Source organism: Nyctibius grandis (genome assembly GCF_013368605.1).
Source record: "Nyctibius grandis isolate bNycGra1 chromosome W unlocalized genomic scaffold, bNycGra1.pri SUPER_W_unloc_1, whole genome shotgun sequence".
Classification (NCBI taxonomy): domain Eukaryota; kingdom Metazoa; phylum Chordata; class Aves; order Nyctibiiformes; family Nyctibiidae; genus Nyctibius; species Nyctibius grandis.
The window spans coordinates 3756057-3768251 of record NW_027167472.1 but is presented as its reverse complement, the minus strand read 5'-3'; the positions used below and the strand labels follow the sequence as shown (position 1 = coordinate 3768251).

Below are 12195 nucleotides of genomic sequence, written 5' to 3'. Positions count from 1 at the left end.
GTCTTCCACAGGCTGGGGGTGGGCAAGAGGTTGGGAGGGGACATCGCCAGGAGGGCTGACCCAAAGTGACCAAAGAGGTATTCCATACCATATGATGTCATGCTCAGCAATAAAAGCTAAGAGAAAGCGGGGGAGGGGGCGGGGGGGCATTCGTCATTAAGGCATTTGTCTTCCAAAGCAACTGCTATGCTGTCACGGTTTAAAGCTGGGCCGGCTATTAAACCTGTGGCAGACGCTCTCTGTTAACCCTCCCCCCCACCCGAAGGGAAAGGGAAAAGGGAGAGAGACTTATGGGTTGGAAAGTTAAAACAGTTTTAATAAAGTATAATAATGAAAAAAAAATAACAATAATATTGGAATAATCAAATATATACAAATATATACAAAACCAAGATCAAGCTCCACCGATGTCAGCCACGTCACCACCGGCACTGCAGGGCAGGCTCTGGGAAGGCCCAGGCTGGGCCCAGCGACGGTCGAGAACTGGATTCAGGAACGCACGGATCGGGATCGGGGGCAGCAGGAAAAACAGACAGAGTCCTTCTTGGACACTAACAAAGGCTCAAGCCGCAGAAGCAGCCCGAAGCAGCAGAAACGCCCAAACACAGCAGAAGAAGCCAGGGAAGGGGCAGAAGAAGGCGTGAGACCCTCGTGATCCCCCCGCTTTATATTGAGAATGACGTGTATGGGATGGAATACCTTCGTTGGTCAATTTTGGGTCACCTGCCCTGTCCGCTCCTCCCTGCATGTGCGACCCCCCTTCGGCTCTTCACTCGTAAGCAGTGAGGAATTTAGCAGTGACCTTGGTTTCTCTAAGACTAAGTACAGCAAGAGCCTTTCTGCATAACATCCCTACTGGTGCCTCAGTGATAACTACAAACTTTGAGTGCTATCAGTCCTAGAAGCAGACACTGTCTGCAAAACATGCAGTTAGTTTCAGAAAGTGCAGTTACTTAGAAGAGACTTAGCTGAAAGTAAAAATCACTGAAAGGAAAATTGGCCTGGTTTAGGCCAAACCAGGACATATGCATCCCAAACTCCAGGTTTGAACAGATGCACTGGTGAGTCTAAATCATATGCTCTAGTAGAGATCACCAATTTGTTTACTTCCTGTAATTGTTTTCCTAATGCAATTAAGTATTGCTGATACCGATACCTCCCTTTTCTAGGGAGTTCCGAAAAATCTGTTTGCCAGATTTGACCTGGGACCTTTCCCTTACTAATGTTTCCAAATTTCACGCTATGTTCCACCTTTGGATTATTCTTTAGGCATACCTCACATCTTTTAACTATGGCTTTTATAGTTTGATACAATCTTCTGGCTGCTATTTGCTTGATAAGGGATTCATATAAGGCTCCAGTTCCCCAATGTGTTTTGTCATGTTCTGCCTTTATCAATTTCCATAATATCCTAAAGGGAACTACCACTCTGTTGTCTCCTAACACTGCCCATCCTGAGGGGTCGATTTTGGCCCCCAGGCCAACAATTAACTTCTGATCCCCTTCATCATACTCAACCTTTTCCGGTAGAGGCAAAGATTTTTCAGGAATTAAACTTAATACCTCACACCTTGTTCCGCAGCTCGTCTTGCCTCATAATCAGCCAATTTATTTCCCACTTCCCTGTCAGTGTTACCTTTCTGATGTCCTTTGCAGTGCATGATTGCTAGCGCTGACGGCAGTAGCAAAGCATCTAGAAGTCGCAAAATCATATCAGCATGTTTTATACCTTTCCCTTGAGCAGTTAAGAGTCCCCGTTCTTTCCAAATTGCTCCATGGGCATGGACTACACCAAAGGCATACTTCGAAGCTGTCCAGATGTTCACTCGCAATCCTTTGGCAAGCTCCAACGCTCTCACAAGAGCAATTATTTTGGCTCGTTGTGCCGATGTGCCCTTAGGGAGTGACTTTGCTTCCACTAAGTGGTCTGTGGTGGTCACAGCATATCCAGCCATTCGAACCTCGTTCTTTACAGAACTGCTCCCATCAGTACACCACTTATGGTCAGCTTCTTCCAACAGCTCCTCCTTCAAGTCTGGTCTGCTTGCATACACAGTCTCAATTGTCTCTATACAATCATGCACGACTGTCTCCATTTCCTGTTTATCGCTCAAAAAGAAAGCAGAGTTTATGAGGGTAGATGTAACAATTTCTATATCATCCTGTTTCATTAGCACCGCCTGATATTTTAAGAATCCCTGTGGCGAGAGCCAGTGTCCCCCTTTTTGTTCCAAAACCGAGGTTACAGCATGGGAAGTGTGCACAGTTATCTTTTGTCCCAAGGTGAATTTTCGAGCTTCTTCAATAGTCAGAACAACGGCAGCCACTGCCCGAAGACATCCTGGCCACCCTTTGCTTACTTCATCCAATTGTTTGGAGAAGTACGCTACAGCCCGTCTATAAGGGCCTAGTTTCTGTGCCAAAATTCCCAAAGCTACTCCTTGCTTTTCATATGAGAACAACCAGAAGGGTTTTGTTACATCAGGCAGGCCCAAGGCTGGGGCCCTCATTAGTTCCAATTTCAGTTCTTTGAATGCTTTTCTAGCTTCACTAGTCCATATTAATTGTGTATGGCTGTTTTTAAATAGCTCATATAGGGGTTTAACCAAAAGTCCATAATTATAGATCCATAATTGGCACCAAGCTGTCATCCCCAGAAAGGTTCAAAGTTCTTTTACCGTGGTTGGTTCTGGGGTCCTGCAGATGGCTTCCTTTCGGTCACTCCCAAACTGTCTCTGTCCCTTTGAAATCACAAATCCCAGGTATATTACTTCTTTCTTCAGGATCTGGGCTTTCTGTAATGAGACTCGATAACCACTTAGTCCAAGAAAATTCAACAAACTCACAGTCCATTCTTTGCATTCCTCCTCCTTTTCTGTAGCTATCAGAATGTCATCCACATACTGTAAAAAAGTCCCATTTTCCGGAGGCCTTACCCAGGCTTCTAATTCTTTTGCTAATTGATTCCCAAAAATGGTGGGACTGTTCTTAAATACTTGAGGTAACATTGTCCAGGTTAGTTGGGTTTTCTGTCCTGTATCAGGGTTTTCCCATTCAAAGGCAAATAAATTGCGGCTTTCAGGAGCCAAGGTGAGGCAAAAGAATGCATCTTTTAGATCTAATACCGTAAACCATTCATAGGTTTCCTTTAAACTGGTCAGCAAAGTATATGGGTTTTCCACTACTGGATACAAATATTTAACTATCTGAATTATTGCTCACAAATCCTGCACCAATCGATAAGTTTTGCCATCAGGCTTTGTAACAGGCAAAATAAGTGTGTTATACTCTGAAGAGCATTCAATACTTTTATCCTAACAGGCCGTGCTCCCTCTAAGTTTAACAACAACCCATTCTGAATTTTTAGCCTTTCCAGGCACTCCTGAGGCCCATACTCCTGGGTATACCTGATCCTTTATTTTGTGTATAATTTCCCCTTCCCTAATTTGGGGTTCAGTGAGAGTCAAACTTAAAATTTCAATGTGATTCTCTCCTGGTATTTTAAACTCAATTTCTCCATCTTTAAATTTTATCTCAGCATTCAATTGTTCTAATAAGTCTCTTGCTAAAAGTGGTCTAGGAGCATCAGGCAGGTAGAGAAATTTATGAATTCCTACGCTTTTCCAAATTTTGATTTCTAGTGGTTTCAAAAAGAAAGCTTTCTCGACCTGCCCAGTTGCTCCTACAATGTTAACACTTTGTTTGCTTATTGGCAATAAGGTCTGATTCAATACTGAAAACGTGGTACCTGTATCTGATACCAGACGGTTTAGTAAAAGTAAGCCTCAAAGTAGGCCCTAAAAGGCCTACTCTGTGTAACCTTTACACAGAATCAACTTTTCTTTCAGCAATTTCCCTTTCAGCTAAAATAACAGTACGTTCTGAAGCTAACTACATGTTTTGTAGATAGGGTCTCCTTATGGGACTGATAACACTTAGAGTTATAGTCGTCACTGATTCTTGCTTGCGCTTAGTCTTAGAGAATCCAAGGTCTCTGTTAAATTCCTCACTAATTACAAAGAAGGGCCAGAGATAAGCAAGACTGTGAACAACATCTTTGTAGTGTCTTAAATGACTTGATTCACAGCTCTGGCGCCAGGAGTAGAGATAAATCCTGTAAGAATCAGAACAGTATCTTTTCCTTGGAGCCACCTGCATGTGTCAACAGAAAGGCCTCGACCACGCTTGTGCAGAAGCGGGGTTATACAGTGGACAGCATAACTATGGGGGGATTACGACCACTAGAGACCCCCAGAGACCACCCAAGACCCCTTTCCCAATTTAGTACGCATGCGCAAAGAGACTTACATAATGTATTAGCATATGCATAAGTTTCTTGGAATAGGTGGGCTTTTCTTGGAGTTGTATGAATATTCATTTTTCTATAATGTATATAATGAGTGTGCTTTTGTTCCTAGGTGTGCATGCTAGGAGGAGAGATCCCCCATGCACCCAGCGCTGCAATAAACCAATGTCGGCTTTCTAAACTGTCATTTGGTTTAGAGAGTTTTCTTGGTTGCTATCTCCCGGTAACATATATATTAGAAATTCTACAGTTTTCTCTCCTTTCCCTAGCTGCATTTTTACCAAGGGTTCTGCTAGGGAAGATTCCCCTGGTTCCAGTCAGTCAGCTCCTATATCAGAAACTGAGGAGAAGGAACACGCCTCCACAAAATCCAATGTGAATCAAAGTGAAGACATTTATTAAGCATAAGCTGTCCCTTTTATACATTTTGTACTTTCCCTGGCTGTAAGCATGTGCATTGCTATTCGTTAATATTACTAAACATACTCTTCTTTGATGTGTTGATTGGTCACTGCTCTGCCACTGGTCCTTCCTTAATTGGCTCCATCAGTTCTTGTTTCTTCTCCTCCGTGTTCGGCTCCCACCGGCTACTCCCTCAATTCTTGTTTGCTCAGCTGCTGTTTTTCCTCATCTCTCGAAGGTCGGCTTGTTGACACTAGCTACATGAATCTTCTCACGCAGCTAGGCCTTCACTCCATACTCTCATACTTCTGGCTCATTACATGACCATTCTGCTCCAAAAACCCCTCTACAATTCCCCCTTTCTTTTCTTGAGCCAGAAAGGCCGTGTTTATTGTCCGCTGCAGGGCCCTTTGCAAGCAGGAGAATAAACACGGTAATACAAGGATGATAATACAAATCACAAACAATCCCATCAATAGCATTTTAATCAATCCGACCAGCCACCCTCCAATTCCCAAATTACCCAACCAGTCATCCAGGAACCCATGCTGTTCCCGTATTTTCTGTGTGGCATCCATGAGCTCTTTGATCTGCTTATGAATTGACCTGGAATGATCGTTCAGATCCATGCAACACATCCCATCAAACTCCTGACATCCGTGACCGTGCACTAATAATAAAAAATCTATAGCAGCTCTATTTTGTAAGGTAGCATGTCGGATACTATCTACATCATTGGCTAATGTTCCTAAAATTCTAGAAGTTTGATCAGCTCTTTTTGCAACCCAGCAAGCTAAATTTCGCAATTGTGTTAGTCCTTGTGCAGCAGCCACACCCGGTGCAAAAATAGAAGAAAGAACTACTTTGGTCCTAGACCATAGTTCTACCTCATCTTTACATTCTTTCCCTAAGGTAGTGACACTTCTTTTAATCTTGTGTAGGTTAGTGTGGTTTAATATGACCTTTCGTGTAGGCATTAGTAAGCTTAATTTACCTACGGTACACGGACCTCCCAGTTTTTTACTGGGCAGCCCTGGCCAAGCCCTATCTCCACAAATTAGGAATAAACCTTCTGGTAATTTTCTAGGCATGGCCAAATCCGGTGCTGGCTCTGTTCGACTACGCCCTACGTTTGCACACCAGATAGATTCATTTTGCCACAATGGATTACTGGGTGTGACATTTTGTAATCTCTTTATGTCGTTCTGATAAATGTTTGATCCCTCTGTGTAATTGAAAAACACACAGGATTCTGCCTCTAAAGTTCCTAGGATGTCAAGTTCTTGGGGCTCTAAGGGACTGACAGGCAAGCTATCGTCCCATAAATCCCAATGTTCGCCACATTTCATTGCATTCTCACAGAGGCTCTGTTTCAGCACATTCAACCCTGCCACTATCTCCTTACTTTCAGATCTGTTTAAGGGGACCCCCACTAGAAATGTATGAAAGGGTTGTTCAGGCTGAGCTAAGGAGGCACAAAACTGCGTCTGGTTCAAGCTCCGCATCAGAGTCACCCAAACGTTGTGACTCCCCTTCCATGGTGTAGGTGGAAGGACTATCGGTTGATGACCTTTTGTCAGGTCCAGGATCCAAAGCAGGCTTAACACAGAAAAAACAACCCCTTGCTTCATCATGACTGCGCCTTTTGCTCCCTTTTCTATACCTCCCACACAAACCTTTTTTCACACTTCCCGCAGTCAGGGCACTGGATCTCTCGAGAGGTCAGTGTTCCGAGGCAGATCCTGAGTTGGCTCCTGTAGTTCAGGTTGTTTTTGTAGCCACGGCTTCACCCACTTAGCTGGTACCCATTTGGCTCCTGTATCTGTAACGACACATGCATACCCTCGACCCAACATTATTAATTTCATTGGACCTTCCCACACACCAGTCACCCCATTTTTTACCATCACTTTGGCTTGTTCCTGTTCTTTCTGAAAAGCCTCCATACCTCCCTTTAACCCTGCACCATGTTTTACTGCTGGAGGTACAGAGTAGTCCTGTGGCAAGCGTAAAAAGTTTAGCACATAAAGCGCTTTACACAACCTGTCAGGAGGAGATAGCCCTGGCTCTCCCCCTTTTTGTTTTTGTAAAAGGTGTTTCAGAGTTTGATTCATGCACTCCACAATAGCTTGTCCCGTTGGTGAATGTGGGACACCTGTTATATGTGTTACACCCCACAGTTGGAAAAAGTCCTGTGTGGCACGTGCCACATAGCCTGGGCCATTGTCCGTTTTAATCGTCTGTGGAATGCCCAGGGCTGCAATAGCAGAACGCATGTGTCGTTGAACGTGTTTGCTGGATTCGCCTGTTTGTGCTGTAGCCCAGGCAGCAAGGGAGAAACAGTCAACACTCACGTGGACATATTTCAGCCGTCCAAATTCGGGGATGTGTGTTACATCCATTTGCCATATCTCCAACGGTCCAGTACCGCGGGGGTTGACACCAGGTGCTAAACCACCCCCAAGATGTTGACAGTCTGGACAGGACTGGACTATCCCACGTGCATCTGCACTGCGTAGCCCAAACTGACGCCGCAGTACCTTAGCAGATTGATGGAAAAAGGCATGGGATCGTTGTGCTTGAGCGAAGCGATCAATTGAAGGCACAGCCCAGGCAGGTGCGACAAGTTTGTCTGCCCGAGCATTGCCTTCAGCTAAGCCTTCCAGGAGTCCTGTGTGACTACGGATATGTGTGATGAAATATGAATGCAGTCGCTCTGTCAGCAAAAGCCATAATTCATGAAAAAGTTGGTATAGTTGTTCATTAGCTATCTCTTTGAGCAGAGCACGCTCCATCCTCTGGACAATCCCTACGACATATAAAGAGTCACATACCACATTAACAGGTGCTGTGTTCCATCGCCGGAAGACCTCCACCACAGCTCGCAATTCTAATTGTTGTGTAGACCCTTGAATGTCAGATAAAATTACATCATGCCACTTCCCATTGTCTAACCATGTTAGTGCTGCTTTTTGAGCTTTGCCTCCAGCATCTGTAAAAACGGTGACACCACTGACCGGACGTTCTGACCTTTTTGGTAATTCTTCCCATTGACCCAATTGCAGCACGGAGAAGTATTTGTGAGGGGGTAGATGTACCTTCAACTCGCCCCTATAATCCAATAACGCAACTTGTAATGGTATGGAATTTTGTAATGCCCATTGTAGATACTCTGCAACCAGTGGAATAACCAAAAAAGCAGGTTCGACGCCTGCTATCTCTACAACCCTCTGCCTTCCTTTCATTACAAGTTGTGCTATGGCCTCTACTTTCGTAGTGATGGTACGTTTTTGTTGCATAGGCAAAAAGATCCATTCCAGCACATGTAGAGGATCCTTGTCAGTCACCCACTGCATAATTAATGCCAGGGGGTGGCGATCGTGATTGATAACCAATACTCCAATACTGTAATCTGGGTCCCAGCGGTGAGTGTATGCCATAGCTATTTTGGTACTCAGGTGTTTCAATGCCTGCTCAGCTTCCTGTGTCAATGTGCGGGGGGCATCTGCACCGCCTCCTCCCTTTAGCAATTGCATCAAAGGTGCCAATTCAGCATTGGTGAGACCACACAGGGTTCGCACCCAATTGAGGTCTCCCAACAGTTTTTGTACATCATTTAAAGTACTGATATTCACACGAATTTCTAGTTTTTGGGGTCTAACAGTTGTTTTGGTAATTTCCCACCCAAGGTACTTCCAATTTTCCTCCTGTTGTACCTTTTCTGGAGCTATTTGCAATCCACCTTTTGCTAGTTCAGTCTGCAGTGTATTAATCAATTGTTTTTTATCCAGTTGTTTCCCTGCTATTAGAATGACATCCATATAATGGTATATAATCAAATTTGGAAAATTCCTTCGCACAGGAGCAAGTGCCCAGGCCACATACATTTGACACATTGTCGGTGAATTTTTCATTCCCTGTGGTAACACAACCCAATGATAGCGTTTCATAGGTGCAGCTTTGTTCACTGATGGCACCGAAAAAGCAAATTTCTGATAGTCATCAGGGTGCAAAGGGATGGTGAAGAAACAATCTTTTAAGTCAATGATTAAAATGTCCCAATCTTTAGGGATCATATTGGGGGATGGGAGCCCTGGTTGTAGGGTTCCCATATCATCCATGACCTCATTGATTTTTCGAAGGTCATGTAACAAACGCCATTTGCCACATTTTTTCGGAATAGTAAATATTGGGGTGTTCCATGGGCTTGTTGTGGGCTCAATATGACCTTTTTCCAGTTGCTCCTGTACCAAGCTTTCAAGGTGGGCGATTTTTTCTGCAGACAGCGGCCATTGATCAACCCAAACTGGGGTTTCTGTTTTCCAGGTTAGTTTTAGGATTGGTCGCCCTTCATCAATGGCCGCCTCTAAAAACCCTCACTGTTAGTTACCAAGCGTGCCCCTAATTGACTTAATGCATCTCTCCCCAGTAAACAAATGGGGACAGGCATCACATATGGTCTTACTGTACAGGTACTCCCATCCTGCAATTTGCAACAAATCACATTTGTACTGATTTTAGTGGTCTGTATTCCCCCGACCCCCAAAATGGGCATAGGGGGGATCTCCAATGGCCACGAATGAGGCCACGCTGCTTGACTGATTATTGTAACGTCTGCTCCAGTATCAATCAGCATAATTACCACGCAAGTTTTCCCACCAGGTTCTTTTAGTGTTACCCGTTCTGTTGGTTTTGCCTTGCTGATATCCATTGCCAGATAAATGTCAGCCTGGCCTGTTGATCCAAAACCCCCAGCCCCTCTTATCTGATTCCCAGCTGTGGGCACAGCTGATTTAAAGGGGACCAGTTGTCCAATTTTTTCTCCTTTGGGTATATGAATTGGTGGCAGGGGGGTCCATACCATAATAGATATGACCCCTGTAAAATCGGCATCGATTATACCGGGTAAAACGAAAAGACCTTTTCGGGTCGTAGAGGATCGCCCGATAAGTAAGGCACTCAACCCGTGACCCAGTGGGCCTTTCATATCGGTGGGTATACATTGTATTTGCGGGTCTATCAGAGTCACCTCTACTGCTGTGGCAATGTCGACCCCAGCACTCCCTCTTGTGGCGGCGGCGACGCCATCCAGGCAGCCCGGGTGGAAGACCTGTTTTGTGTCATCGCGCTGGGTCTCCTCGCGCTCGCCACCCCGTTTCCCAGCCGAGTTCCCTGCTTAGTGAATCTAGATCGGCATTCATCTGCACGGTGACCGTATTTCCGGCAGCGATTGCAGGTCCCTGCAAACTCGTGACTTTTTACTCGGCATTGAGCCTTAAGGTGTCCCGGTTTGCCACAGTTGTAACATTTTGGTCCCTGATCGCCTCTCCCTGATTGTACTAGAGGTTTCACCGCAGCCGCAAAGGCTGACGCCATGTATCCTGCTGTTTCTTCCGTTGTTCCTACGCGCTCACACGCATCCATCATTTCTGCCAGGCTAGAATTTTTGGGTAATGTCTGTAAAATGCGCTTACAAGTAGGATTAGCATTGTCGACTGCCAACGACATTAGCAACGCCTCTCGAGCTACATCGGTCAGCGATGCCCTTTCCAATGCTTCACGCAATCTTTCTAAAAATGTCATATAAGGCTCAGATGGACCTTGCCTTATTTTTGTATAGGCAGGAATTACTTTCCCATCTTCTGGGAGGGTTTTAAAAGCCTCTCGGGCTAAGGTGGCAGTAAGTGCCAAGGCTTCTGGTCTAAGTCGTGCCTGTCGTTGTGGATCACTAAACTGCCCTTCTCCCACCAGTTGGTCAAATGTTATCCCTAAAAGAGGATCATTATCTCCCCTCCCCAGGTTTTCCACCGCTGCAGCCTGTGCTGCGTCATGCCACCTCGTCTGCCACAAGAGTTCCTGCATTGGGGTTAAAATCATCGCCATCAATTGCTTAAAATCAAAAGGTGTTAAAAGCATAGACATAAAGATACTATTTATAAATGCTTGGGTATAAGGTGCATGCAACCCATTTTGTTGTACCGCTTTCCGTGCCTCCTTAACAATCTCCCACTGTAATCCTACCCAGTGCGGTGGTTCTCTCCGATTTCCCAAAATAACTGGGAAAGCTGTGGGCAGAATCTCCCCCTCCACTAGCGCATTCCGTATAACTCCTCGCCACCGTAATCGCGGATCGTCTCCTCCCCCGTCCCCCATGACAGAGTGCATACCAACATTCCCATCCATATTTCTCATGCGGCTAGTCCCAGCCGCCTCAGCACCCCCCCGGCCCCCCTGGCCCCCCCGCGTAGGCGTTCCCTTTCTTCTCTCCTCTGCTCCTCCTTATGCTGTCGCTCAGTTAAGGTCGTCTGTCTTTCCAGGTCTTGTAATTTTGCTAACAATTTTTCCGCCCAAGCCACCGGATCCTTAAATTTCCCTGGACCGCCGGCAGGCGATGGGGGAGACGACGGGGGCAGAGGGGGATATTCGTATTCGGCGCGATTTGCGAGATTGGCGGCTCGCGGAGGCTTGAAGGGTGGGGGGGTGGGCTCGGGCTGATGCTCATCAACCTCCATTTCCTCCGGTTTAGGGGGCTCCCCTGTTGGTTTAGGGGGTATTTCAATTTTCTCCTGCTCTTCTGGTGGTGCGGAGGGGTTTGAAAAAACCGGTATTGGCGGCTGACCAAAAACACGAAGACCTCTCGCCCCAGGGTTAACCTCTGTTGGACGCAGAGCCGTAAAAGCCCCTGCTGCAACAGCCCTCTCTGCTTTCATTTCTTGAAGAGCGGTAAGAACAGCCCTCCATGCAGTTGCCAGTTCTATTGCCTCCTTTTCCCCACTGCTTATCGCTTCCCATAAACCCTTTCCAATATCTTCCCAAGTGTCCACCTTAAAAGCGCTCTGGGGGTCCGAAGGGAACCCATGCTCTCGACACCAAACTAACAGTCTCCGGAGCAAATGCTCATCATGTTTCACTCCTCTCTTAGAGAGGATATGTAGGAGAAGCCTTACTATCGCACTTTCTTCTTTAGAAATATTTTGGCCCATCTCCTTTTTCCCCCGGCTGCTCACCTCACTAAGTGTCCCGTTGCAACGTTCTTTTCTTTTCTTGCGAGTCGTCCTCCGTCTCGCCCCGGTCTTCAGACCTGCTGAGCCGTACTCCAGCCGGTGTACCTCCTTCTGGGCTATTCCCCGAACTTGCCGTCGATCAGCGTCTCATCAGGGTCACCATCTGAGGAGAAGGAACACGCCTCCACAAAATCCAATGTGAATCAAAGTGAAGACATTTATTAAGCATAAGCTGTCCCTTTTATACATTTTGTACTTTCCCTGGCTGTAAGCATGTGCATTGCTATTCGTTAATATTACTAAACATACTCTTCTTTGATGTGTTGATTGGTCACTGCTCTGCCACTGGTCCTTCCTTAATTGGCTCCATCAGTTCTTGTTTCTTCTCCTCCGTGTTCGGCTCCCACCGGCTACTCCCTCAATTCTTGTTTGCTCAGCTGCTGTTTTTCCTCATCTCTCGAAGGTCGGCTTGTTGACACTAGC

The 12195-nt window shown here is 45.8% G+C and overlaps 1 long non-coding RNA gene across 1 annotated transcript; it reads right to left on the bottom strand.

Annotated features, from left to right (window-relative positions):
• Nucleotides 1-4680: 4680 nt before the first annotated feature.
• LOC137677119 (uncharacterized) lies at nucleotides 4681-11838 on the bottom strand. Its single transcript, XR_011050219.1, has 4 exons — nucleotides 11716-11838; nucleotides 7063-7248; nucleotides 6385-6530; nucleotides 4681-5116 (listed from the first exon to the last, which is right to left on the bottom strand). It is a non-coding gene; the product is annotated as an uncharacterized lncRNA (long non-coding RNA).
• Nucleotides 11839-12195: the final 357 nt, after the last annotated feature.